Source organism: Scophthalmus maximus, chromosome 7, assembly GCF_022379125.1.
Source record: "Scophthalmus maximus strain ysfricsl-2021 chromosome 7, ASM2237912v1, whole genome shotgun sequence".
NCBI classification, from domain to species: Eukaryota; Metazoa; Chordata; class Actinopteri; order Pleuronectiformes; family Scophthalmidae; genus Scophthalmus; species Scophthalmus maximus.
In genome coordinates this window covers 6,998,500-7,022,897 of record NC_061521.1, presented here as the reverse complement: position 1 = coordinate 7,022,897, position 24,398 = coordinate 6,998,500, and the positions used below count along the sequence as shown (strand labels likewise).

General features: G+C 44.7%; 28 non-coding genes across 28 annotated transcripts; all 28 read right to left on the bottom strand.

The window, feature by feature from the left end:
- Positions 1-6,165: 6,165 nt before the first annotated feature.
- Positions 6,166-6,238, bottom strand: trnav-cac. The gene has a single exon. It is a non-coding gene; the product is annotated as a tRNA-Val (tRNA).
- A 908-nt stretch (positions 6,239-7,146) lies between these two features.
- Positions 7,147-7,219, bottom strand: trnav-aac. Its single transcript has one exon. It is a non-coding gene; the product is annotated as a tRNA-Val (tRNA).
- Positions 7,220-7,642: 423 nt separating this feature from the next.
- Positions 7,643-7,714, bottom strand: trnad-guc. Its single transcript has one exon. It is a non-coding gene; the product is annotated as a tRNA-Asp (tRNA).
- Positions 7,715-8,049: 335 nt separating this feature from the next.
- Positions 8,050-8,122, bottom strand: trnav-cac. The gene has a single exon. It is a non-coding gene; the product is annotated as a tRNA-Val (tRNA).
- A 900-nt stretch (positions 8,123-9,022) lies between these two features.
- Positions 9,023-9,095, bottom strand: trnav-aac. Its single transcript has one exon. It is a non-coding gene; the product is annotated as a tRNA-Val (tRNA).
- A 415-nt stretch (positions 9,096-9,510) lies between these two features.
- trnad-guc lies at positions 9,511-9,582 on the bottom strand. Its single transcript has one exon. It is a non-coding gene; the product is annotated as a tRNA-Asp (tRNA).
- Positions 9,583-9,916: 334 nt separating this feature from the next.
- trnav-cac lies at positions 9,917-9,989 on the bottom strand. The gene has a single exon. It is a non-coding gene; the product is annotated as a tRNA-Val (tRNA).
- Positions 9,990-10,889: 900 nt separating this feature from the next.
- On the bottom strand, positions 10,890-10,962 carry trnav-aac. The gene has a single exon. It is a non-coding gene; the product is annotated as a tRNA-Val (tRNA).
- A 392-nt stretch (positions 10,963-11,354) lies between these two features.
- On the bottom strand, positions 11,355-11,426 carry trnad-guc. The gene has a single exon. It is a non-coding gene; the product is annotated as a tRNA-Asp (tRNA).
- A 334-nt stretch (positions 11,427-11,760) lies between these two features.
- trnav-cac lies at positions 11,761-11,833 on the bottom strand. Its single transcript has one exon. It is a non-coding gene; the product is annotated as a tRNA-Val (tRNA).
- A 908-nt stretch (positions 11,834-12,741) lies between these two features.
- On the bottom strand, positions 12,742-12,814 carry trnav-aac. Its single transcript has one exon. It is a non-coding gene; the product is annotated as a tRNA-Val (tRNA).
- Positions 12,815-13,206: 392 nt separating this feature from the next.
- On the bottom strand, positions 13,207-13,278 carry trnad-guc. The gene has a single exon. It is a non-coding gene; the product is annotated as a tRNA-Asp (tRNA).
- A 335-nt stretch (positions 13,279-13,613) lies between these two features.
- Positions 13,614-13,686, bottom strand: trnav-cac. Its single transcript has one exon. It is a non-coding gene; the product is annotated as a tRNA-Val (tRNA).
- Positions 13,687-14,595: 909 nt separating this feature from the next.
- trnav-cac lies at positions 14,596-14,668 on the bottom strand. Its single transcript has one exon. It is a non-coding gene; the product is annotated as a tRNA-Val (tRNA).
- Positions 14,669-15,060: 392 nt separating this feature from the next.
- Positions 15,061-15,132, bottom strand: trnad-guc. Its single transcript has one exon. It is a non-coding gene; the product is annotated as a tRNA-Asp (tRNA).
- A 334-nt stretch (positions 15,133-15,466) lies between these two features.
- Positions 15,467-15,539, bottom strand: trnav-cac. Its single transcript has one exon. It is a non-coding gene; the product is annotated as a tRNA-Val (tRNA).
- Positions 15,540-16,447: 908 nt separating this feature from the next.
- On the bottom strand, positions 16,448-16,520 carry trnav-aac. Its single transcript has one exon. It is a non-coding gene; the product is annotated as a tRNA-Val (tRNA).
- A 415-nt stretch (positions 16,521-16,935) lies between these two features.
- trnad-guc lies at positions 16,936-17,007 on the bottom strand. The gene has a single exon. It is a non-coding gene; the product is annotated as a tRNA-Asp (tRNA).
- A 335-nt stretch (positions 17,008-17,342) lies between these two features.
- On the bottom strand, positions 17,343-17,415 carry trnav-cac. Its single transcript has one exon. It is a non-coding gene; the product is annotated as a tRNA-Val (tRNA).
- A 908-nt stretch (positions 17,416-18,323) lies between these two features.
- On the bottom strand, positions 18,324-18,396 carry trnav-aac. The gene has a single exon. It is a non-coding gene; the product is annotated as a tRNA-Val (tRNA).
- A 415-nt stretch (positions 18,397-18,811) lies between these two features.
- trnad-guc lies at positions 18,812-18,883 on the bottom strand. The gene has a single exon. It is a non-coding gene; the product is annotated as a tRNA-Asp (tRNA).
- A 335-nt stretch (positions 18,884-19,218) lies between these two features.
- On the bottom strand, positions 19,219-19,291 carry trnav-cac. Its single transcript has one exon. It is a non-coding gene; the product is annotated as a tRNA-Val (tRNA).
- A 909-nt stretch (positions 19,292-20,200) lies between these two features.
- On the bottom strand, positions 20,201-20,273 carry trnav-aac. The gene has a single exon. It is a non-coding gene; the product is annotated as a tRNA-Val (tRNA).
- Positions 20,274-20,665: 392 nt separating this feature from the next.
- On the bottom strand, positions 20,666-20,737 carry trnad-guc. Its single transcript has one exon. It is a non-coding gene; the product is annotated as a tRNA-Asp (tRNA).
- Positions 20,738-21,072: 335 nt separating this feature from the next.
- Positions 21,073-21,145, bottom strand: trnav-cac. Its single transcript has one exon. It is a non-coding gene; the product is annotated as a tRNA-Val (tRNA).
- A 1,397-nt stretch (positions 21,146-22,542) lies between these two features.
- Positions 22,543-22,614, bottom strand: trnad-guc. Its single transcript has one exon. It is a non-coding gene; the product is annotated as a tRNA-Asp (tRNA).
- Positions 22,615-22,949: 335 nt separating this feature from the next.
- On the bottom strand, positions 22,950-23,022 carry trnav-cac. Its single transcript has one exon. It is a non-coding gene; the product is annotated as a tRNA-Val (tRNA).
- A 909-nt stretch (positions 23,023-23,931) lies between these two features.
- trnav-aac lies at positions 23,932-24,004 on the bottom strand. Its single transcript has one exon. It is a non-coding gene; the product is annotated as a tRNA-Val (tRNA).
- Positions 24,005-24,398: the final 394 nt, after the last annotated feature.

Sequence of the window (24,398 nt, the reverse complement as noted above, 5' to 3'; positions counted from 1 at the left end):
GGGTAGCACTACAACTGGAACTTAAACTATTCCTCACAGCTCTCATACAACTTAAACGGCATACACACACGCACTCAAAGAGCAAGTGAGAACTTTGAGAATAACAACTGTACCTCATTCAAACACACACAAACAGTTGGTGAGCATGTTGGTGACTATTGACAACTTACATAAGCCTAATGAGAACAGTGCGTCTGCCTCTTCGAACACAGTCCTTCGATGTCTGGGTCAATCGAGGTCTAACACTATCTTCAGTCTTAGGTTTGGCTCCACATCCATCCTGCCTCTGTATTTTGTTTTTATGATGGCAAGTAAAGAGAAGCCTTTCTGACACGTGGTTAAAAAAAAAAGGAAGGAAGAAGCCCACAGACTTGTCGGAAAGCGCAGGGTATTCACCATACTGCTTTATCCAAAAGTCCAATTTTGGTTACTTTCTGAAATCAGTGGTATATCTGAAATTTTGGCACAAGGTAACTCTATTAAACTCTTAGACTTCAACAGTGAAGTCCTTTTGTATTTCAGAGGTTTCGAAGGAGACTGGGTTCCTCATCCAGACTCCATCATCGAGGGTCATGTCGTTGGACAGAAAACTCTCCAAAGCCGGGAAAGCTGAAACGTCGCCTTGACTTTAATTTCGAATAACTAAATTTTTTTTAAGCATTGCGTTGATTTTGTCTTGCACATTGGAGAGCCACTGTAGCCCCACATTCACTTTGTTTAATCATCAGGATACGTCTGACAAGTATGTCTGTTGAAGTTGCCGCTAGCACATGTGCTCGGTTCACTGGCATCACCTTTTCATCCACGGTTTCTACCTGATTCACACTCATAACTGCAAGCGGCAATGGACGGCCCCCGCACCTCAACCATTGGGGTGTGCAGCTGACGAGGCCTTGTTGCCGGACCACACCATTCAAAATTTCATGTATATGAAATGATGATTGTCACAAAAGGCTTATTTCCTGTGGTCGGGGGTTGGCGTAATGATCAGGACTACTAATTGGCATGTAGATATGCTCAGGCCAGGACTTATCAAACGTGAAATTTGAAAAGGATCTAACCATATGGTGTGGAGTAACAACAGATTATTTTTTTCTCATGGCGAAACATCGAAATTCGCCATAAGCCAAAAGCTCACAATCTTCAATATAAAGAATCAACCAGGTCTTAAGGCCCTTACTGAACACATTTGATTTGGATGTATTCAAGCTAATAAAATAAGAGGCTTCATGTCATTGTAGTTATGCAATTAAATTAGTTTGTTAGCTCTCAGAGACACAGCAGTACTATAAAAAAAAGACATGCTGATAAAAAATCCAGTTGTACCATGAGTTCATATATGTGGGTTTGCAGTAAACTTAAAGTGTTTGGAGGTTTGAAAATATGGTCAGCCTAAGCAGACTGCATATCTTAACTGAAGTGATTTGGTTGTTGACGATTAGTAAATGGGCACTGGGTAAAAAAAGTAACCATAACAACAACAAAAAGTTTGATAAATGGCAACTTGAAACATGCTACAAACTAAATTCTCTGATATTCCCTGACTTGCGATGTCTGGAAAATTCCCTGATATTCCAGAAATTCTCTGATCCGTGGGAACCCTGATTGTTTGCTGATGATGGTGCCTTGTTGAAAAGGGGAAAGAATATCAATTCTATGGTGGAAAATTAGAAAAGGCAGTCAATGTAGTTGAAAATTGTCATATTCACAGGGTTTCAAGTTTCCAGTAGAAAAAAATAAAACATTAAAGGGCCCATATTATGCTCCAGGCACCTTTTCAGCCTGCCTCCACGTATATTTGGTTATCTGGGGTGTCTGCCAGCCCACGAAGACTGAAAAGAAAACAATGAGTCGTTGGTTCGTGGTTTGGGTTGGCCGTGCAGACGGTCTGTAAACGAGCCATTCACAGCCCGGGCGTCAAGTGATGTAAGTTGACTCCTGCTACTGGGGCAACCACGCCCCCAACCTGAGCAGCACCTCCCCCCTTGAAGTGCGGAAAAACAGATCGCCTCTACGCCATAATTTTCTCCTCGCAAGCGAACGACGACCGCGGGCATGGCCAAAAGATATAATAATGTTTGCTCTGTTGTTGGATGTACAGACCAACATAACGCCAGACTGGCTACCCATCTCTCTTTGACAGACGGAGCCTTTCCAACTGTCCGAGGTGAAGCCCCGGCGTAGACAAATGTACGTTTTCAAGATCGTATGTGCTCTAGGGCTGGGCGATATGGCTGAAAACTGTATCACGATATGTGTTCCGGCCGGCGTAGCTGGACTCGCGGCCGGCCGGCGTAGCTAGACTTGCGGCCGGCCGGGTCTCTACGTCCTGTATGTGCCTTGTCACGTGCGACTGTTATCATGGCAGCGCAACGCCCGTAGTTGCGCAGCAGACCCGGGGAGGAGCGAGGCAGGGCTTTGTGGTACACGAAGGGAGGGGGGCGAGATGTGAGCAGAAAAGCGCTGGAATCGACCATAGTCTCACAGGGCTGTTTATACAAAAAGGGAGGGTGCTGTGTGGCTTGATCCTTGAGATGTTTTGACATGGAATGGCAAAGACATGTAGTGCACACACCTGAAAACCAATGTAACTTGTGTAAAAGGGGGCATAATATGGGCCCTTTAATGTTCATTGAATGTATTGAGATGTCTAACAGGGTCAGAATGGGGAGCGGACGGATCTGCAAAAAAAAAAATGTATATAGCGCTGATTGGATCAGTTTTAAACTATGGCCGTATTGCTTATGTTTTAGCAGCAACAAGCTCATTACTATGACTCCTGTGTCTGCTCTTCAGGTTTACATAGGTGAAATTCCACTACATTTAATACATTAATACTTAATCATGAACTAATAGGCAGATCTTGAGGGGCATTCAGTAGATAAACATCCAACAAAGAAAAGTACTTATTTCATTTTGGGAGAGTGAAAGGGTCAACCTGGAGTATTTTGCATGGAGCAGTGAGAAAGTAGTGAGAGACACAACATAAGACCAGAAAGGATTTATCCCTTCAGTATCATTACCAGTTACTCAACCTTGGATGCTCCAATCAGTGTAAGTTGATTTCTATATTCTGGAAAAAATACAATTGAATAAAAGTTTTGGAAATGTTGCAGTCTTGGTTGGGGATAGGTTATAAACATATATACTGATTTGTGTCAGTATATACACATGGGTCCAAGGATCCTTATACAGGGTGCACAGGATTTTTTTTTTTTTGCATTCCAACTTTACAAGTTTCCATTAAAAAAAGAATATCAGATCATTTGTCAGTGGATACAGTCTAGATGATGGCAATTGTAACTGCACTACAGAAAATTGAAGAGTTACTAATCAGACAGGTTATTCTTTGCACTGGTTCCAATTCATCATTAATTTAATAACCGTCAATTACATCTCACAGTAGGCAGGATACAGTTAATGAGATAAAGTTAATGAGGAAATCATGGATATATCACCTCTAAATCTGAACCAAAAGCAATAATCAAAGGAAAAATCACAAAAAATTGGCAGCACAGTTTATGATACAGCAATCACAGGACGACACCTATGCAGTGCAGCGAGAAGTGGGCACAGTGAGGTTAGTAAAAGGGAGCACCAAAGAGAAGATATGCTGATGAGGCTGAGAGTGGGACACCAAGCTGAACAAAACACTGCACTTAATAGGCCGACATCCATCAGGATTATGTGAGAACTGTCAAATAGGGTTGCAACGCTATGAGATTTTCACGTTATGATAACCGTCTTAGCAATTATCATGGTTACCATGGTATACGGTAATTCACCATTATTATTATTCAGTATCAGTTACAATAACCCTTAAATGAATAACAACAGAAGGGCTTTTTTAGTTTGGTCAAACAAATGCTTTTGGAGGTATGTGTAAAAAGGCTCCCTTTTGAAAATAAGTAAGAACCTGTTCACCAGAACAGAAATTGGGAGGAAAAAAGGAGCAGGACCTTAAAAAAAGGAATTTCTCTTGTAAATCAAACTGTCTTTTGGACTAAATAAATGGGAGAGAAATACATTTTACTGTTTTATTTGGTTGAAGTGTTTTGTTTCCAACTGCAACTAATAGTTATTTTCATTATGAGCGAACATGTTGGATGTGTTTCTCCTTTAGCAGCCACTTTGCGCCCACATTTCTTACATGTTGGATTTCCATCCTCCAGGACAACACTGCGTCCATTTTTTGGATATACAACGTAATCCCAAACTAGGGATTTTCCTTATTTTGGGAGAGGAGTGAAGATAAGTAGAGTCGCCTCTCACTGCAATATTTTCTACTCTGACTTCTGAAGCGTGTGGCGCCGGTTGATGAGCAGATGCGCATGCGCAGGTAAGACTCTCCGTTCCTTATTATAATTTTTTTTACATAAACCCATAATAAGCAAATGTTTACAGTATGATATCCACCAAATCCTCCACTGTAGTATACCTTGAAACTGGATATCGCTGCAACGCTATTTTCAAATAGAGGAATCAGTGGAGTATCTCGTTTTACACTGCCATTAATACACGCATCAGTGAGAAATATTAAGTTAATCTTTATGTTTTGTCTGTATGTGGATGCATCTCAACCCATATACATAAATATATACTGGTGTCAGAAAAACAGTCAATGAATGCGACAGAGACTGCGGTATGTGAACCATTGTATGTGAGCCGTGGTTAAGTGAGTTGCCATCTGAATGTCGTTGTGCCTTGTTAGGGGAAGGACAGAATCTCAGTGATTCTAAGGTCCTGAAAGATACATGATCGTGTTTGCTTCACTCTTCTTTCACGTTTTTTCTGTGTTCTTCTTTTATGATGATGTCTTTAAAAAAAAAAAATCTTTTTATTTATTTCCTATATCAGATACATGTTAAAAAATTGCTATTAGCATATCATTTTATTAATTGCCATTATAGCCTACCTATACCTAAATTGCAAAGTAAAATAAGCTCTTAGCGCCCTAGAAAGTCTGGAGTGTTTGTGTCTGTTTTGGGGGGGCTTTGATGAAACTTTTTTTAATTATTTGACAGACAATTCACAAGCACTACACTTTGTGTTGTCTTATTAAACTGTGATCAAATCAAACAAAGCAAATCCATTCGCATGATTGGCTTGGCATAAATTTTGTCATTTAATGATATGACAGCACATTAATATGTTTTGGTTGGATGATACAAGAGTGTTAAAGCTGTGTAAAATACTTGTATTGTACAATTCCACGTTTAGATACATTTATCTGAAAATTTGAACTTTGACTCCAACGAAATACTGAATAAGTTCCTCTTCCTCATGTCTTATACTTTTCACTGAACCAATTTGGAGAACTCCTACTTCAAAGTCAACTCCAAGAAAAAAAATTAAAGTAGGAGATACATTTTTTCTGAACTTTGACCTTTCACCAAACAAATTCTTCATCTTTATGGTTCTCCATGACCTGGCTCCAGTTTATATTTTTGATCTTTAATCTCTTATGAACCTTTGCTTGGTTTGATCTTTGGGCAAAGGGCATTTGTCTCTTCCGGAGTATAAGCTAAGACTTGAAAACCTAAAAACTGAAAAATTTGTTTGGTGAAAGGTCAAAGTTCAGAGAAAATGTATCTGCTTGTGGTTCGGAGAGTGGGTAAGAGTAGAATGTGAGGCAGCGCCTTCAGCCATCAGGCTCCTCTCCTCTGGAACTAGCTCCAAGTTTGTGTCAGGGAGGCAAACACCCTCTACACATTTAAGGTTAGACTTAAAACCTTCCTCTTTGACAAAGCTTATAGTAAGAGCTGCTCAGGTGTTTACTGAACCAATTTCTTTCTTATAATATTGCCTCAAGGAAGCTTGTATTAAGTGAAAAGTTCATTCCCAGAACAGAACCTTGTGGAACTCCATGACTAACTTTTGTCCACAGTCAAAGGAATGCATTTTTCGGACTCTTCTTCTTTGAGACGAACCCAGAAAGAGACCATGGTTGTTTCGTCCCAGTTTCGAACTGGGGACCTTTCGCGCGTGAGGCGAATGTGATGACCACTTCACTACGGAAACGTCCTTCGTATGCTGAATCAGCACCTTGCACAAGGCAACATTCACAAGGATGGAGTCTGAGGATGAGGTCTCTTTATCCACAGTCAAAAGAACGCATTTTTCTGACTCTTCTTCTTTGGAACGAACCCAGAGAGAGACCACGGTTGTTTCCACCCAGTTTCGAGCTGGGGACCTTTCGCGTGTGAGGCGAACGTGATGACCACTACACTACGGAAACAGCTGTTGTGTGCTGCATCAGCACCTGATTTGGTGAAATGCAGCACTGAGCCCCATTTGCATTTTCATCTAAATAATTGGCTTGCGCTGTAAAGAGGCCATGAAGATATCCGAGGAGAGATTCATAAGTGGATATTTGGATATTTATCACATTTAGAGTAAAGGCTAGCTCACTGTGAACCAGTGAATTCATCTCGGTTTGCGTTAAATATTCAGCTGTTTGGTGCTGAAGCAAGAAAATAAAAACCCTTAACCGTGTGACGGGCAGAGGTACGGGCCGCTATACTGCCAAGGACTTTTCGGTACGCCTAGCAGCCATGTGGTGGCATACAGGTACTGCACTAATCAATCAATATCTGCATTGCACCCTAAGCTGGAGGACAAGGACAATAATGTCCTTTTCAAATATCAGCGCTTGTTTGTATCTTTGTGCATTCCTTTCTGGTTGTAAATTTGAAGCCTACTTGCTGACATTACAAGAGGTGCAAGATTATCAGAGTACACCCCAGGTGGGATTCAAGACCTACCTCTGCTGGTCATCCCTGATCCCGAGTGGATCTCCCCATCACACCGAGCGGCTGCTTTCATTGCAAAGGAAGAACGGATCTTCTCTTGGCACCTGTCATGTCTTTCAGCATTTTGACCTTGTCTGGCTCATCCATCCACATGAGGTAAGTTGGACGAACGCGATGACCTTTTCACCTTCAAACTGCAGAAAGGGACGATGGTACCGAATCAGCAGCTACCCTTCAGTTGTCTCTAATCCTCCTACGATTCTGCAAAGACCCACTTTCTGAAGGCAACATTCACAAGAATGGAAACTGAGGATGCGGTTTCTTCATCCACAGTCAAAAGAATGCATTTTTCTGACTCTTCTTCTTTGGAACAAACCCAGAGAGAGACCACGGTTGTTTCCGCCCAGTTTCGAACTGGGGACCCTTCGCGTGTTAGGCGAACGTGATGACCACTACACTACGGAAACGTCCGTGGAGTGCTGAATCAGCACCTGACACAGCGTTATACAGCACTGGATTGTGATATAAAGAGGCCATTCAGTTAAAAGGATATTAATCACCGATAGAGTAAAGGCATTCCAGATCATCGTGAACCAGTTAGTCTGCCTTGCTTAAAATGCAGGCATGCAGTGACGGTTTAGCAGTTATGAAAACTAAAGCAACTCTTGCACAAGCAGAGATTCAGGCCGCTATAGTAGTCACCACCGCCAATTGCTAAGCCTCACTTCTGAAGTTGACATCTACATAAATTGTGTTTGACCGTGAGGTATCTTTGTACACACGACATCACCTTTTGATACACAAGCCGTTATGCAAAGTCACAAGTATAGGTACCTTTTGCTACTCCAGCATATGATATTAGAGGGTTCCAGGTCAAGAAGACTTTCAAACTCCCCGTCGGGGAATCAAACCCCGGTCTTCCGCGTGACAGGCGGAGATACTGTCCACTATACTAACGAGGACTTAACAGGTGTTACTTTGCCAAAACGGCATTCGGAGGGCCATGTCAGCCAATGCCCGCATCGGACTCTACTCTGGGTGACTATGACATTGTAGAGCTTTGATATATGCACATCAGATGAATAAGCTTACAGTTAGCTAATAACCTTCCCCAGGATCTAGTCACCACCCCCATCTGCAAAGCCCCACTCAATGAAACTGATATCCATGGCGATGGAGATTGAGTTGTCTTTATCAAGAATCACAACTATGCCTAAAAAAAAAGACAATTGCTATTTGCGTCGACCACAAAGTTTGACTCTACTTCTTTAAAGCCAACCCAGAGGGAGACAACGGTTGTTTCCGCCCAGTTTCGAGCTGGGGACCTTTCGCGTGTGAGGGGAACGTGATGACCACTACACTACGGAAACAGCTGTTGTGTGCTGCATCAGCACCTGATTTGGTGAAATGCAGCACTGAGCCCCATTTGCATTTTCATCTAAATAATTGGCTTGCGCTGTAAAGAGGCCATGAAGATATCCGAGGAGAGATTCATAAGTGGATATTTATCACATTTAGAGTAAAGGCTAGCTCACTGTGAACCAGTGAATTCATCTCAGTTTGCGTTAAATATTCAGCTGTTTGGTGCTGAAGCAAGAAAATAAAAACCCTTAACCGTGTGACGGGCAGAGGTACGGGCCGCTATACTGCCAAGGACTTTTCGGTACGCCTAGCAGCCATGTGGTGGCATACAGGTACTGCACTAATCAATCAATATCTGCATTGCACCCTAAGCTGGAGGACAAGGACAATAATGTCCTTTTCAAATATCAGCGCTTGTTTGTATCTTTGTGCATTCCTTTCTGGTTGTAAATTTGAAGCCTACTGGCTGACATTACAAGAGGTGCAAGATTATCAGAGTACACCCCAGGTGGGATTCAAGACCTACCTCTGCTGGTCATCCCTGATCCCGAGTGGATCTCCCCATCACACCGAGCGGCTGCTTTCATTGCAAAGGAAGAACGGATCTTCTCTTGGCTCCTGTCATGTCTTAAAGCATTTTGACCTTGTCTGGCTCATCCATCCACATGACGTAAGTTGGACGAACGCGATGACCCGTTCACCTTCAAACTGCGGAAAGGGACGATGGTACCGAATCAGCAGCTACCCTTCAGTTGTCTCTAATCCTCCTACGACTCTGCAAAGACCCACTTTCTGAAGGCAACATTCACAAGAATGGAAACTGAGGATGCGGTTTCTTCATCCACAGTCAAAAGAATGCATTTTTCTGACTCTTCTTCTTTGGAACAAACCCAGAGAGAGACCACGGTTGTTTCCGCCCAGTTTCGAACAGTGGACCTTTCGCGTGTTAGGCGAACGTGATGACCACTACACTACGGAAACGTCCGTGGAGTGCTGAATCAGCACCTGACACAGCGTTATACAGCACTGGATTGTGATATAAAGAGGCCATTCAGTTACAAGGATATTAATCACCGATAGAGTAAAGGCATTCCAGATCATCGTGAACCAGTTAGTCTGCCTTGCTTAAAATGCAGGCATGCAGTGACGGTTTAGCAGTTATGAAAACTAAAGCAACTCTTGCACAAGCAGAGATTCAGGCCGCTATAGTAGTCACCACCGCCAATTGCTAAGCCTCACTTCTGAAGTTGACATCTACATAAATTGTGTTTGGCCGTGAGGTATCTTTATACACACGACATTACCTTTTGATACACCAGCCGTTATACACAGTCACAAGTATAGTTACCTTTTGCTACTCCAGCATATGATATTCGAGGGTCCCAGGACTGTCAAACTCCCCGTCGGGGAATCGAACCCCGGTCTTCCGCGTGACAGGCGGAGATACTGTCCACTATACTAACGAGGACTTCACAGGTGTTACTTTGCCAAAACGGCATCCGGAGGGCCATGTCAGCCAATGCCCGCATCGGACTCTACTCTGGGTGACTATGACATTGTAGAGCTTTGATATATGCACATCAGATTAATAAGCTTACAGTTAGCTAATAACCTTCCCCAGGATCTAGTCACCACCCCCATCTGCAAAGCCCCACTCAATGAAACTGATATCCATGGCGATGGAGATTGAGTTGTCTTTATCAAGAATCACAACTATGCCTAAAAAAAAGACAATTGCTATTTGCGTCGACCACAAAGTTTGACTCTACTTCTTTAAAGCCAACCCAGAGGGAGACAACGGTTGTTTCCGCCCAGTTTCGAGCTGGGGACCTTTCGCGTGTGAGGCGAACGTGATGACCACTACACTACGGAAACGGCTGTTGTGTGCTGCATCAGCACCTGATTTGGTGAAATGCAGCACTGAGCCCCATTTGCATTTTCATCTAAATAATTGGCTTGCGCTGTAAAGAGGCCATGAAGATATCCGAGGAGAGATTCATAAGTGGATATTTATCACATTTAGAGTAAAGGCTAGCTCACTGTGAACCAGTGAATTCATCTCGGTTTGCGTTAAATATTCAGCTGTTTGGTGCTGAAGCAAGAAAATAAAAACCCTTAACCGTGTGACGGGCAGAGGTACAGGCCGCTATACTGCCAAGGACTTTTCGGTACGCCTACCAGCCATGTGGTGGCATACAGGTACTGCACTAATCAATCAATATCTGCATTGCACCCTAAGCTGGAGGACAAGGACAATAATGTCCTTTTCAAATATCAGCGCTTGTTTGTATCTTTGTGCATTCCTTTCTGGTTGTAAATTTGAAGCCTACTGGCTGACATTACAAGAGGTGCAAGATTATCAGAGTACACCCCAGGTGGGATTCAAGACCTACCTCTGCTGGTCATCCCTGATCCCGAGTGGATCTCCCCATCACACCGAGCGGCTGCTTTCATTGCAAAGGAAGAACGGATCTTCTCTTGGCACCTGTCATGTCTTTCAGCATTTTGACCTTGTCTGGCTCATCCATCCACATGAGGTAAGTTGGACGAACGCGATGACCTTTTCACCTTCAAACTGCAGAAAGGGACGATGGTACCGAATCAGCAGCTACCCTTCAGTTGTCTCTAATCCTCCTACGACTCTGCAAAGACCCACTTTCTGAAGGCAACATTCACAAGAATGGAAACTGAGGATGCGGTTTCTTCATCCACAGTCAAAAGAATGCATTTTTCTCACTCTTCTTCTTTGGAACAAACCCAGAGAGAGACCACGGTTGTTTCCGCCCAGTTTCGAACAGGGGACCTTTCGCGTGTTAGGCGAACGTGATGACCACTACACTACAGAAACGTCCGTGGAGTGCTGAATCAGCACCTGACACAGCGTTATACAGCACTGGATTGTGATATAAAGAGGCCATTCAGTTACAAGGATATTAATCACCGATAGAGTAAAGGCATTCCAGATCATCGTGAACCAGTTAGTCTGCCTTGCTTAAAATGCAGGCATGCAGTGACGGTTTAGCAGTTATGAAAACTAAAGCAACTCTTGCACAAGCAGAGATTCAGGCCGCTATAGTAGTCACCACCGCCAATTGCTAAGCCTCACTTCTGAAGTTGACATCTACATAAATTGTACACACGACTATACCTTTTGATACACCAGCCGTTATGCACAGTCACAAGTATAGGTACCTTTTGCTACTCCAGCATATGATATTCGAGGGTCCCAGGACTGTCAAACTCCCCGTCGGGGAATCGAACCCCGGTCTTCCGCGTGACAGGCGGAGATACTGTCCACTATACTAACGAGGACTTCACAGGTGTTACTTTGCCAAAACGGCATCCGGAGGGCCATGTCAGCCAATGCCCGCATCGACTCTACTCTGGGTGACTATGACATTGTAGAGCTTTGATATATGCACATCAGATGAATAAGCTTACAGTTAGCTAATAACCTTCCCCAGGATCTAGTCACCACCCCCATCTGCAAAGCCCCACTCAATGAAACTGATATCCATGGCGATGGAGATTGAGTTGTCTTTATCAAGAATCACAACTATGCCTAAAAAAAAAGACAATTGCTATTTGCGTCGACCACAAAGTTTGACTCTACTTCTTTAAAGCCAACCCAGAGGGAGACAACGGTTGTTTCCGCCCAGTTTCGAGCTGGGGACCTTTCGCGTGTGAGGCGAACGTGATGACCACTACACTACGGAAACGGCTGTTGTGTGCTGCATCAGCACCTGATTTGGTGAAATGCAGCACTGAGCCCCACTTGCATTTTCATCTAAATAATTGGCTTGCGCTGTAAAGAGGCCATGAAGATATCCGAGGAGAGATTCATAAGTGGATATTTGGATATTTATCACATTTAGAGTAAAGGCTAGCTCACTGTGAACCAGTGAATTCATCTCGGTTTGCGTTAAATATTCAGCTGTTTGGTGCTGAAGCAAGAAAATAAAAACCCTTAACCGTGTGACGGGCAGAGGTACAGGCCGCTATACTGCCAAGGACTTTTCGGTACGCCTACCAGCCATGTGGTGGCATACAGGTACTGCACTAATCAATCAATATCTGCATTGCACCCTAAGCTGGAGGACAAGGACAATAATGTCCTTTTCAAATATCAGCGCTTGTTTGTATCTTTGTGCATTCCTTTCTGGTTGTAAATTTGAAGCCTACTGGCTGACATTACAAGAGGTGCAAGATTATCAGAGTACACCCCAGGTGGGATTCAAGACCTACCTCTGCTGGTCATCCCTGATCCCGAGTGGATCTCCCCATCACACCGAGCGGCTGCTTTCATTGCAAAGGAAGAACGGATCTTCTCTTGGCACCTGTCATGTCTTTCAGCATTTTGACCTTGTCTGGCTCATCCATCCACATGAGGTAAGTTGGACGAACGCGATGACCTTTTCACCTTCAAACTGCAGAAAGGGACGATGGTACCGAATCAGCAGCTACCCTTCAGTTGTCTCTAATCCTCCTACGACTCTGCAAAGACCCACTTTCTGAAGGCAACATTCACAAGAATGGAAACTGAGGATGCGGTTTCTTCATCCACAGTCAAAAGAATGCATTTTTCTCACTCTTCTTCTTTGGAACAAACCCAGAGAGAGACCACGGTTGTTTCCGCCCAGTTTCGAACAGGGGACCTTTCGCGTGTTAGGCGAACGTGATGACCACTACACTACAGAAACGTCCGTGGAGTGCTGAATCAGCACCTGACACAGCGTTATACAGCACTGGATTGTGATATAAAGAGGCCATTCAGTTACAAGGATATTAATCACCGATAGAGTAAAGGCATTCCAGATCATCGTGAACCAGTTAGTCTGCCTTGCTTAAAATGCAGGCATGCAGTGAGGGTTTAGCAGTTATGAAAACTAAAGCAACTCTTGCACAAGCAGAGATTCAGGCCGCTATAGTAGTCACCACCGCCAATTGCTAAGCCTCACTTCTGAAGTTGACATCTACATAAATTGTACACACGACTATACCTTTTGATACACCAGCCGTTATGCACAGTCACAAGTATAGGTACCTTTTGCTACTCCAGCATATGATATTCGAGGGTCCCAGGACTGTCAAACTCCCCGTCGGGGAATCGAACCCCGGTCTTCCGCGTGACAGGCGGAGATACTGTCCACTATACTAACGAGGACTTCACAGGTGTTACTTTGCCAAAACGGCATCCGGAGGGCCATGTCAGCCAATGCCCGCATCGAACTCTACTCTGGGTGACTATGACATTGTAGAGCTTTGATATATGCACATCAGATGAATAAGCTTACAGTTAGCTAATAACCTTCCCCAGGATCTAGTCACCACCCCCATCTGCAAAGCCCCACTCAATGAAACTGATATCCATGGCGATGGAGATTGAGTTGTCTTTATCAAGAATCACAACTATGCCTAAAAAAAAAGACAATTGCTATTTGCGTCGACCACAAAGTTTGACTCTACTTCTTTAAAGCCAACCCAGAGGGAGACAACGGTTATTTCCGCCCAGTTTCGAGCTGTGGACCTTTCGCGTGTGAGGCGAACGTGATGACCACTACACTACGGAAACGGCTGTTGTGTGCTGCATCAGCACCTGATTTGGTGAAATGCAGCACTGAGCCCCACTTGCATTTTCATCTAAATAATTGGCTTGCGCTGTAAAGAGGCCATGAAGATATCCGAGGAGAGATTCATAAGTGGATATTTGGATATTTATCACATTTAGAGTAAAGGCTAGCTCACTGTGAACCAGTGAATTCATCTCGGTTTGCGTTAAATATTCAGCTGTTTGGTGCTGAAGCAAGAAAATAAAAACCCTTAACCGTGTGACGGGCAGATGTACAGGCCGCTATACTGCCAAGGACTTTTCGGTACGCCTACCAGCCATGTGGTGGCATACAGGTACTGCACTAATCAATCAATATCTGCATTGCACCCTAAGCTGGAGGACAAGGACAATAATGTCCTTTTCAAATATCAGCGCTTGTTTTGTATCTTTGTGCATTCCTTTCTGGTTGTAAATTTGAAGCCTACTGGCTGACATTACAAGAGGTGCAAGATTATCAGAGTACACCCCAGGTGGGATTCAAGACCTACCTCTGCTGGTCATCCCTGATCCCGAGTGGATCTCCCCATCACACCGAGCGGCTGCTTTCATTGCAAAGGAAGAACGGATCTTCTCTTGGCACCTGTCATGTCTTTCAGCATTTTGACCTTGTCTGGCTCATCCATCCACATGAGGTAAGTTGGACGAACGCGATGACCTTTTCACCTTCAAACTGCAGAAAGGGACGATGGTACCGAATCAGCAGCTACCCTTCAGCTGTCTCTAATCCTCCTACGACTCTGCAAAGACCCACTTTCTGAAGGCAACATTCACAAGAATGGAAACTGAGGATGCGGTTTCTTCATCCACAGTCAAAAGAATGCATTTTTCTCACTCTTCTTCTTTGGAACAAACCCAGAGAGAGACCACGGTTGTTTCCGCCCAGTTTCGAACAGGGGACCTTTCGCGTGTTAGGCGAACGTGATGACCACTACACTACAGAAACGTCCGTGGAGTGCTGAATCAGCACCTGACACAGCGTTATACAGCACTGGATTGTGATATAAAGAGGCCATTCAGTTACAAGGATATTAATCACCGATAGAGTAAAGGCATTCCAGATCATCGTGAACCAGTTAGTCTGCCTTGCTTAAAATGCAGGCATGCAGTGACGGTTTAGCAGTTATGAAAACTAAAGCAACTCTTGCACAAGCAGAGATTCAGGCCGCTATAGTAGTCACCACCGCCAATTGCTAAGCCTCACTTCTGAAGTTGACATCTACATAAATTGTACACACGACTATACCTTTTGATACACCAGCCGTTATACACAGTCACAAGTATAGGTACCTTTTGCTACTCCAGCATATGATATTCGAGGGTCCCAGGACTGTCAAACTCCCCGTCGGGGAATCGAACCCCGGTCTTCCGCGTGACAGGCGGAGATACTGTCCACTATACTAACGAGGACTTCACAGGTGTTACTTTGCCAAAACGGCATCCGGAGGGCCATGTCAGCCAATGCCCGCATCGGACTCTACTCTGGGTGACTATGACATTGTAGAGCTTTGATATATGCACATCAGATGAATAAGCTTACAGTTAGCTAATAACCTTCCCCAGGATCTACTCACCACCCCCATCTGCAAAGCCCCACTCAATGAAACTGATATCCATGGCGATGGAGATTGAGTTGTCTTTATCAAGAATCACAACTATGCCTAAAAAAAAAACAATTGCTATTTGCGTCGACCACAAAGTTTGACTCTACTTCTTTAAAGCCAACCCAGAGGGAGACAACGGTTGTTTCCGCCCAGTTTCGAGCTGGGGACCTTTCGCGTGTGAGGCGAACGTAATGACCACTACACTACGGAAACAGCTGTTGTGTGCTGCATCAGCACCTTATTTGGTGAAATGCAGCACTGAGCCCCATTTGCATTTTCATCTAAATAATTGGCTTGCGCTGTAAAGAGGCCATGAATATACCCGAGGAGAGATTCATAAGTGGATATTTGGATATTTATCACATTTAGAGTAAAGGCTAGCTCACTGTGAACCAGTGAATTCATCTCGGTTTGCGTTAAATATTCAGCTGTTTGGTGCTGAAGCAAGAAAATAAAAACCCTTAACCGTGTGACGGGCAGAGGTACGGGCCGCTATACTGCCAAGGACTTTTCGGTACGCCTACCAGCCATGTGGTGGCATACAGGTACTGCACTAATCAATCAATATCTGCATTGCACCCTAAGCTGGAGGACAAGGACAATAATGTCCTTTTCAAATATCAGCGCTTGTTTGTATCTTTGTGCATTCCTTTCTGGTTGTAAATTTGAAGCCTACTGGCTGACATTACAAGAGGTGCAAGATTATCAGAGTACACCCCAGGTGGGATTCAAGACCTACCTCTGCTGGTCATCCCTGATCCCGAGTGGATCTCCCCATCACACCGAGCGGCTGCTTTCATTGCAAAGGAAGAACGGATCTTCTCTTGGCACCTGTCATGTCTTTCAGCATTTTGACCTTGTCTGGCTCATCCATCCACATGAGGTAAGTTGGACGAACGCGATGAGCTTTTCACCTTCAAACTGCAGAAAGGGACGATGGTACCGAATCAGCAGCTACCCTTCAGTTGTCTCTAATCCTCCTACGACTCTGCAAAGACCCACTTTCTGAAGGCAACATTCACAAGAATGGAAACTGAGGATGCGGTTTCTTCATCCACAGTCAAAAGAATGCATTTTTCTCACTCTTCTTCTTTGGAACAAACCCAGAGAGAGACCACGGTTGTTTCCGCCCAGTTTCGAACAGGGGACCTTTCGCGTGTTAGGCGAACGTGATGACCACTACACTACAGAAACGTCCGTGGAGTGCTGAATCAGCACCTGACACAGCGTTATACAGCACTGGATTGTGATATAAAGAGGCCATTCAGTTACAAGGATATTAATCACCGATAGAGTAAAGGCATTCCAGATCATCGTGAACCAGTTAGTCTGCCTTGCTTAAAATGCAGGCATGCAGTGACGGTTTAGCAGTTATGAAAACTAAAGCAACTCTTGCACAAGCAGAGATTCAGGCCGCTATAGTAGTCACCACCGCCAATTGCTAAGCCTCACTTCAGAAGTTGACATCTACATAAATTGTGTTTGGCCGTGAGGTATCTTTATACACACGACATTACCTTTTGATACACCAGCCGTTATGCACAGTCACAAGTATAGGTACCTTTTGCTACTCCAGCATATGATATTCGAGGGTCCCAGGACTGTCAAACTCCCCGTCGGGGAATCGAACCCCGGTCTTCCGCGTGACAGGCGGAGATACTGTCCACTATACTAACGAGGACTTCACAGGTGTTACTTTGCCAAAACGGCATCCGGAGGGCCATGTCAGCCAATGCCCGCATCGAACTCTACTCTGGGTGACTATGACATTGTAGAGCTTTGATATATGCACATCAGATGAATAAGCTTACAGTTAGCTAATAACCTTCCCCAGGATCTAGTCACCACCCCCATCTGCAAAGCCCCACTCAATGAAACTGATATCCATGGCGATGGAGATTGAGTTGTCTTTATCAAGAATCACAACTATGCCTAAAAAAAAAGACAATTGCTATTTGCGTCGACCACAAAGTTTTACTCTACTTCTTTAAAGCCAACCCAGAGGGAGACAACGGTTGTTTCCGCCCAGTTTCGAGCTGGGGACCTTTCGCGTGTGAGGCGAACGTGATGACCACTACACTACGGAAACGGCTGTTGTGTGCTGCATCAGCACCTGATTTGGTGAAATGCAGCACTGAGCCCCACTTGCATTTTCATCTAAATAATTGGCTTGCGCTGTAAAGAGGCCATGAAGATATCCGAGGAGAGATTCATAAGTGGATATTTGGATATTTATCACATTTAGAGTAAAGGCTAGCTCACTGTGAACCAGTGAATTCATCTCGGTTTGCGTTAAATATTCAGCTGTTTGGTGCTGAAGCAAGAAAATAAAAACCCTTAACCGTGTGACGGGCAGAGGTACGGGCCGCTATACTGCCAAGGACTTTTCGGTACGCCTACCAGCCATGTGGTGGCATACAGGTACTGCACTAATCAATCAATATCTGCATTGCACCCTAAGCTGGAGGACAAGGACAATAATGTCCTTTTCAAATATCAGCGCTTGTTTGTATCTTTGTGCATTCCTTTCTGGTTGTAAATTTGAAGCCTACTGGCTGACATTACAAGAGGTGCAAGATTATCAGAGTACACCCCAGGTGGGATTCAAGACCTACCTCTGCTGGTCATCCCTGATCCCGAGTGGATCTCCCCATCACACCGAGCGGCTGCTTTCATTGCAAAGGAAGAACGGATCTTCTCTTGGCACCTGTCATGTCTTTCAGCATTTTGACCTTGTCTGGCTCATCCATCCACATGAGGTAAGTTGGACGAACGCGATGACCTTTTCACCTTCAAACTGCAGAAAGGGACGATGGTACCGAATCAGCAGCTACCCTTCAGCTGTCTCTAATCCTCCTACGACTCTGCAAAGACCCACTTTCTGAAGGCAACATTCACAAGAATGGAAACTGAGGATGCGGTTTCTTCATCCACAGTCAAAAGAATGCATTTTTCTCACTCTTCTTCTTTGGAACAAACCCAGAGAGAGACCACGGTTGTTTCCGCCCAGTTTCGAACAGGGGACCTTTCGCGTGTTAGGCGAACGTGATGACCACTACACTACAGAAACGTCCGTGGAGTGCTGAATCAGCACCTGACACAGCGTTATACAGCACTGGATTGTGATATAAAGAGGCCATTCAGTTACAAGGATATTAATCACCGATAGAGTAAAGGCATTCCAGATCATCGTGAACCAGTTAGTCTGCCTTGCTTAAAATGCAGGCATGCAGTGACGGTTTAGCAGTTATGAAAACTAAAGCAACTCTTGCACAAGCAGAGATTCAGGCCGCTATAGTAGTCACCACCGCCAATTGCTAAGCCTCACTTCAGAAGTTGACATCTACATAAATTGTGTTTGGCCGTGAGGTATCTTTATACACACGACATTACCTTTTGATACACCAGCCGTTATGCACAGTCACAAGTATAGGTACCTTTTGCTACTCCAGCATATGATATTCGAGGGTCCCAGGACTGTCAAACTCCCCGTCGGGGAATCGAACCCCGGTCTTCCGCGTGACAGGCGGAGATACTGTCCACTATACTAACGAGGACTTCACAGGTGTTACTTTGCCAAAACGGCATCCGGAGGGCCATGTCAGCCAATGCCCGCATCGAACTCTACTCTGGGTGACTATGACATTGTAGAGCTTTGATATATGCACATCAGATGAATAAGCTTACAGTTAGCTAATAACCTTCCCCAGGATCTAGTCACCACCCCCATCTGCAAAGCCCCACTCAATGAAACTGATATCCATGGCGATGGAGATTGAGTTGTCTTTATCAAGAATCACAACTATGCCTAAAAAAAAAGACAATTGCTATTTGCGTCGACCACAAAGTTTGACTCTACTTCTTTAAAGCCAACCCAGAGGGAGACAACGGTTGTTTCCGCCCAGTTTCGAGCTGGGGACCTTTCGCGTGTGAGGCGAACGTGATGACCACTACACTACGGAAACGGCTGTTGTGTGCTGCATCAGCACCTGATTTGGTGAAATGCAGCACTGAGCCCCACTTGCATTTTCATCTAAATAATTGGCTTGCGCTGTAAAGAGGCCATGAAGATATCCGAGGAGAGATTCATAAGTGGATATTTGGATATTTATCACATTTAGAGTAAAGGCTAGCTCACTGTGAACCAGTGAATTCATCTCGGTTTGCGTTAAATATTCAGCTGTTTGGTGCTGAAGCAAGAAAATAAAAACCCTTAACCGTGTGACGGGCAGAGGTACAGGCCGCTATACTGCCAAGGACTTTTCGGTACGCCTACCAGCCATGTGGTGGCATACAGGTACTGCACTAATCAATCAATATCTGCATTGCACCCTAAGCTGGAGGACAAGGACAATAATGTCCTTTTCAAATATCAGCGCTTGTTTTGTATCTTTGTGCATTCCTTTCTGGTTGTAAATTTGAAGCCTACTGGCTGACATTACAAGAGGTGCAAGATTATCAGAGTACACCCCAGGTGGGATTCAAGACCTACCTCTGCTGGTCATCCCTGATCCCGAGTGGATCTCCCCATCACACCGAGCGGCTGCTTTCATTGCAAAGGAAGAACGGATCTTCTCTTGGCACCTGTCATGTCTTTCAGCATTTTGACCTTGTCTGGCTCATCCATCCACATGAGGTAAGTTGGACGAACGCGATGACCTTTTCACCTTCAAACTGCAGAAAGGGACGATGGTACCGAATCAGCAGCTACCCTTCAGTTGTCTCTAATCCTCCTACGACTCTGCAAAGACCCACTTTCTGAAGGCAACATTCACAAGGATGGAAACTGAGGATGCGGTTTCTTCATCCACAGTCAAAAGAATGCATTTGTCTGACTCTTCTTCTTTGGAACAAACCCAGAGAGAGACCACGGTTGTTTCCGCCCAGTTTCGAACAGGGGACCTTTCGCGTGTTAGGCGAACGTGATGACCACTACACTACAGAAACGTCCGTGGAGTGCTGAATCAGCACCTGACACAGCGTTATACAGCACTGGATTGTGATATAAAGAGGCCATTCAGTTACAAGGATATTAATCACCGATAGAGTAAAGGCATTCCAGATCATCGTGAACCAGTTAGTCTGCCTTGCTTAAAATGCAGGCATGCAGTGACGGTTTAGCAGTTATGAAAACTAAAGCAACTCTTGCACAAGCAGAGATTCAGGCCGCTATAGTAGTCACCACCGCCAATTGCTAAGCCTCACTTCTGAAGTTGACATCTACATAAATTGTACACACGACTATACCTTTTGATACACCAGCCGTTATACACAGTCACAAGTATAGGTACCTTTTGCTACTCCAGCATATGATATTAGAGGGTCCCAGGACTGTCAAACTCCCCGTCGGGGAATCGAACCCCGGTCTTCCGCGTGACAGGCGGAGATACTGTCCACTATACTAACAAGGACTTCACAGGTGTTACTTTGCCAAAACGGCATCCGGAGGGCCATGTCAGCCAATGCCCGCATCGGACTCTACTCTGGGTGACTATGACATTGTAGAGCTTTGATATATGCACATCAGATGAATAAGCTTACAGTTAGCTAATAACCTTCCCCAGGATCTAGTCACCACCCCCATCTGCAAAGCCCCACTCAATGAAACTGATATCCATGGCGATGGAGATTGAGTTGTCTTTATCAAGAATCACAACTATGCCTAAAAAAAAAGACAATTGCTATTTGCGTCGACCACAAAGTTTGACTCTACTTCTTTAAAGCCAACCCAGAGGGAGACAACGGTTGTTTCCGCCCAGTTTCGAGCTGGGGACCTTTCGCGTGTGAGGCGAACGTGATGACCACTACACTACGGAAACGGCTGTTGTGTGCTACATCAGCACCTGATTTGGTGAAATGCAGCACTGAGCCCCACTTGCATTTTCATCTAAATAATTGGCTTGCGCTGTAAAGAGGCCATGAAGATATCCGAGGAGAGATTCATAAGTGGATATTTGGATATTTATCACATTTAGAGTAAAGGCTAGCTCACTGTGAACCAGTGAATTCATCTCGGTTTGCGTTAAATATTCAGCTGTTTGGTGCTGAAGCAAGAAAATAAAAACCCTTAACCGTGTGACGGGCAGAGGTACAGGCCGCTATACTGCCAAGGACTTTTCGGTACGCCTACCAGCCATGTGGTGGCATACAGGTACTGCACTAATCAATCAATATCTGCATTGCACCCTAAGCTGGAGGACAAGGACAATAATGTCCTTTTCAAATATCAGCGCTTGTTTTGTATCTTTGTGCATTCCTTTCTGGTTGTAAATTTGAAGCCTACTGGCTGACATTACAAGAGGTGCAAGATTATCAGAGTACACCCCAGGTGGGATTCAAGACCTACCTCTGCTGGTCATCCCTGATCCCGAGTGGATCTCCCCATCACACCGAGCGGCTGCTTTCATTGCAAAGGAAGAACGGATCTTCTCTTGGCACCTGTCATGTCTTTCAGCATTTTGACCTTGTCTGGCTCATCCATCCACATGAGGTAAGTTGGACGAACGCGATGACCTTTTCACCTTCAAACTGCAGAAAGGGACGATGGTACCGAATCAGCAGCTACCCTTCAGTTGTCTCTAATCCTCCTACGACTCTGCAAAGACCCACTTTCTGAAGGCAACATTCACAAGGATGGAAACTGAGGATGCGGTTTCTTCATCCACAGTCAAAAGAATGCATTTGTCTGACTCTTCTTCTTTGGAACAAACCCAGAGAGAGACCACGGTTGTTTCCGCCCAGTTTCGAACAGGGGACCTTTCGCGTGTTAGGCGAACGTGATGACCACTACAGTACAGAAACGTCCGTGGAGTGCTGAATCAGCACCTGACACAGCGTTATACAGCACTGGATTGTGATATAAAGAGGCCATTCAGTTACAAGGATATTAATCACCGATAGAGTAAAGGCATTCCAGATCATCGTGAACCAGTTAGTCTGCCTTGCTTAAAATGCAGGCATGCAGTGACGGTTTAGCAGTTATGAAAACTAAAGCAACTCTTGCACAAGCAGAGATTCAGGCCGCTATAGTAGTCACCACCGCCAATTGCTAAGCCTCACTTCAGAAGTTGACATCTACATAAATTGTGTTTGGCCGTGAGGTATCTTTATACACACGACATTACCTTTTGATACACCAGCCGTTATGCACAGTCACAAGTATAGGTACCTTTTGCTACTCCAGCATATGATATTCGAGGGTCCCAGGACTGTCAAACTCCCCGTCGGGGAATCGAACCCCGGTCTTCCGCGTGACAGGCGGAGATACTGTCCACTATACTAACGAGGACTTCACAGGTGTTACTTTGCCAAAACGGCATCCGGAGGGCCATGTCAGCCAATGCCCGCATCGAACTCTACTCTGGGTGACTATGACATTGTAGAGCTTTGATATATGCACATCAGATGAATAAGCTTACAGTTAGCTAATAACCTTCCCCAGGATCTAGTCACCACCCCCATCTGCAAAGCCCCACTCAATGAAACTGATATCCATGGCGATGGAGATTGAGTTGTCTTTATCAAGAATCACAACTATGCCTAAAAAAAAAGACAATTGCTATTTGCGTCGACCACAAAGTTTGACTCTACTTCTTTAAAGCCAACCCAGAGGGAGACAACGGTTATTTCCGCCCAGTTTCGAGCTGTGGACCTTTCGCGTGTGAGGCGAACGTGATGACCACTACACTACGGAAACGGCTGTTGTGTGCTGCATCAGCACCTGATTTGGTGAAATGCAGCACTGAGCCCCACTTGCATTTTCATCTAAATAATTGGCTTGCGCTGTAAAGAGGCCATGAAGATATCCGAGGAGAGATTCATAAGTGGATATTTGGATATTTATCACATTTAGAGTAAAGGCTAGCTCACTGTGAACCAGTGAATTCATCTCGGTTTGCGTTAAATATTCAGCTGTTTGGTGCTGAAGCAAGAAAATAAAAACCCTTAACCGTGTGACGGGCAGAGGTACAGGCCGCTATACTGCCAAGGACTTTTCGGTACGCCTACCAGCCATGTGGTGGCATACAGGTACTGCACTAATCAATCAATATCTGCATTGCACCCTAAGCTGGAGGACAAGGACAATAATGTCCTTTTCAAATATCAGCGCTTGTTTTGTATCTTTGTGCATTCCTTTCTGGTTGTAAATTTGAAGCCTACTGGCTGACATTACAAGAGGTGCAAGATTATCAGAGTACACCCCAGGTGGGATTCAAGACCTACCTCTGCTGGTCATCCCTGATCCCGAGTGGATCTCCCCATCACACCGAGCGGCTGCTTTCATTGCAAAGGAAGAACGGATCTTCTCTTGGCACCTGTCATGTCTTTCAGCATTTTGACCTTGTCTGGCTCATCCATCCACATGAGGTAAGTTGGACGAACGCGATGACCTTTTCACCTTCAAACTGCAGAAAGGGACGATGGTACCGAATCAGCAGCTACCCTTCAGTTGTCTCTAATCCTCCTACGACTCTGCAAAGACCCACTTTCTGAAGGCAACATTCACAAGAATGGAAACTGAGGATGCGGTTTCTTCATCCACAGTCAAAAGAATGCATTTTTCTCACTCTTCGTCTTTGGAACAAACCCAGAGAGAGACCACGGTTGTTTCCGCCCAGTTTCGAACAGGGGACCTTTCACGTGTTAGGCGAACGTGATGACCACTACACTACAGAAACGTCCGTGGAGTGTTGAATCAGCACCTGACACAGCGTTATACAGCACTGGATTGTGATATAAAAAGGGCATTCAGTTACAAGGATATTAATCACCGATAGAGTAAAGGCATTCCAGATCATCGTGAACCAGTTAGTCTGCCTTGCTTAAAATGCAGGCATGCAGTGACGGTTTAGCAGTTATGAAAACTAAAGCAACTCTTGCACAAGCAGAGATTCAGGCCGCTATAGTAGTCACCACCGCCAATTGCAAAGCCTCACTTCAGAAGTTGACATCTACATAAATTGTGTTTGGCCGTGAGGTATCTTTATACACACGACATTACCTTTTGATACACCAGCCGTTATGCTCAGTCACAAGTATAGGTACCTTTTGCTACTCCAGCATATGATATTC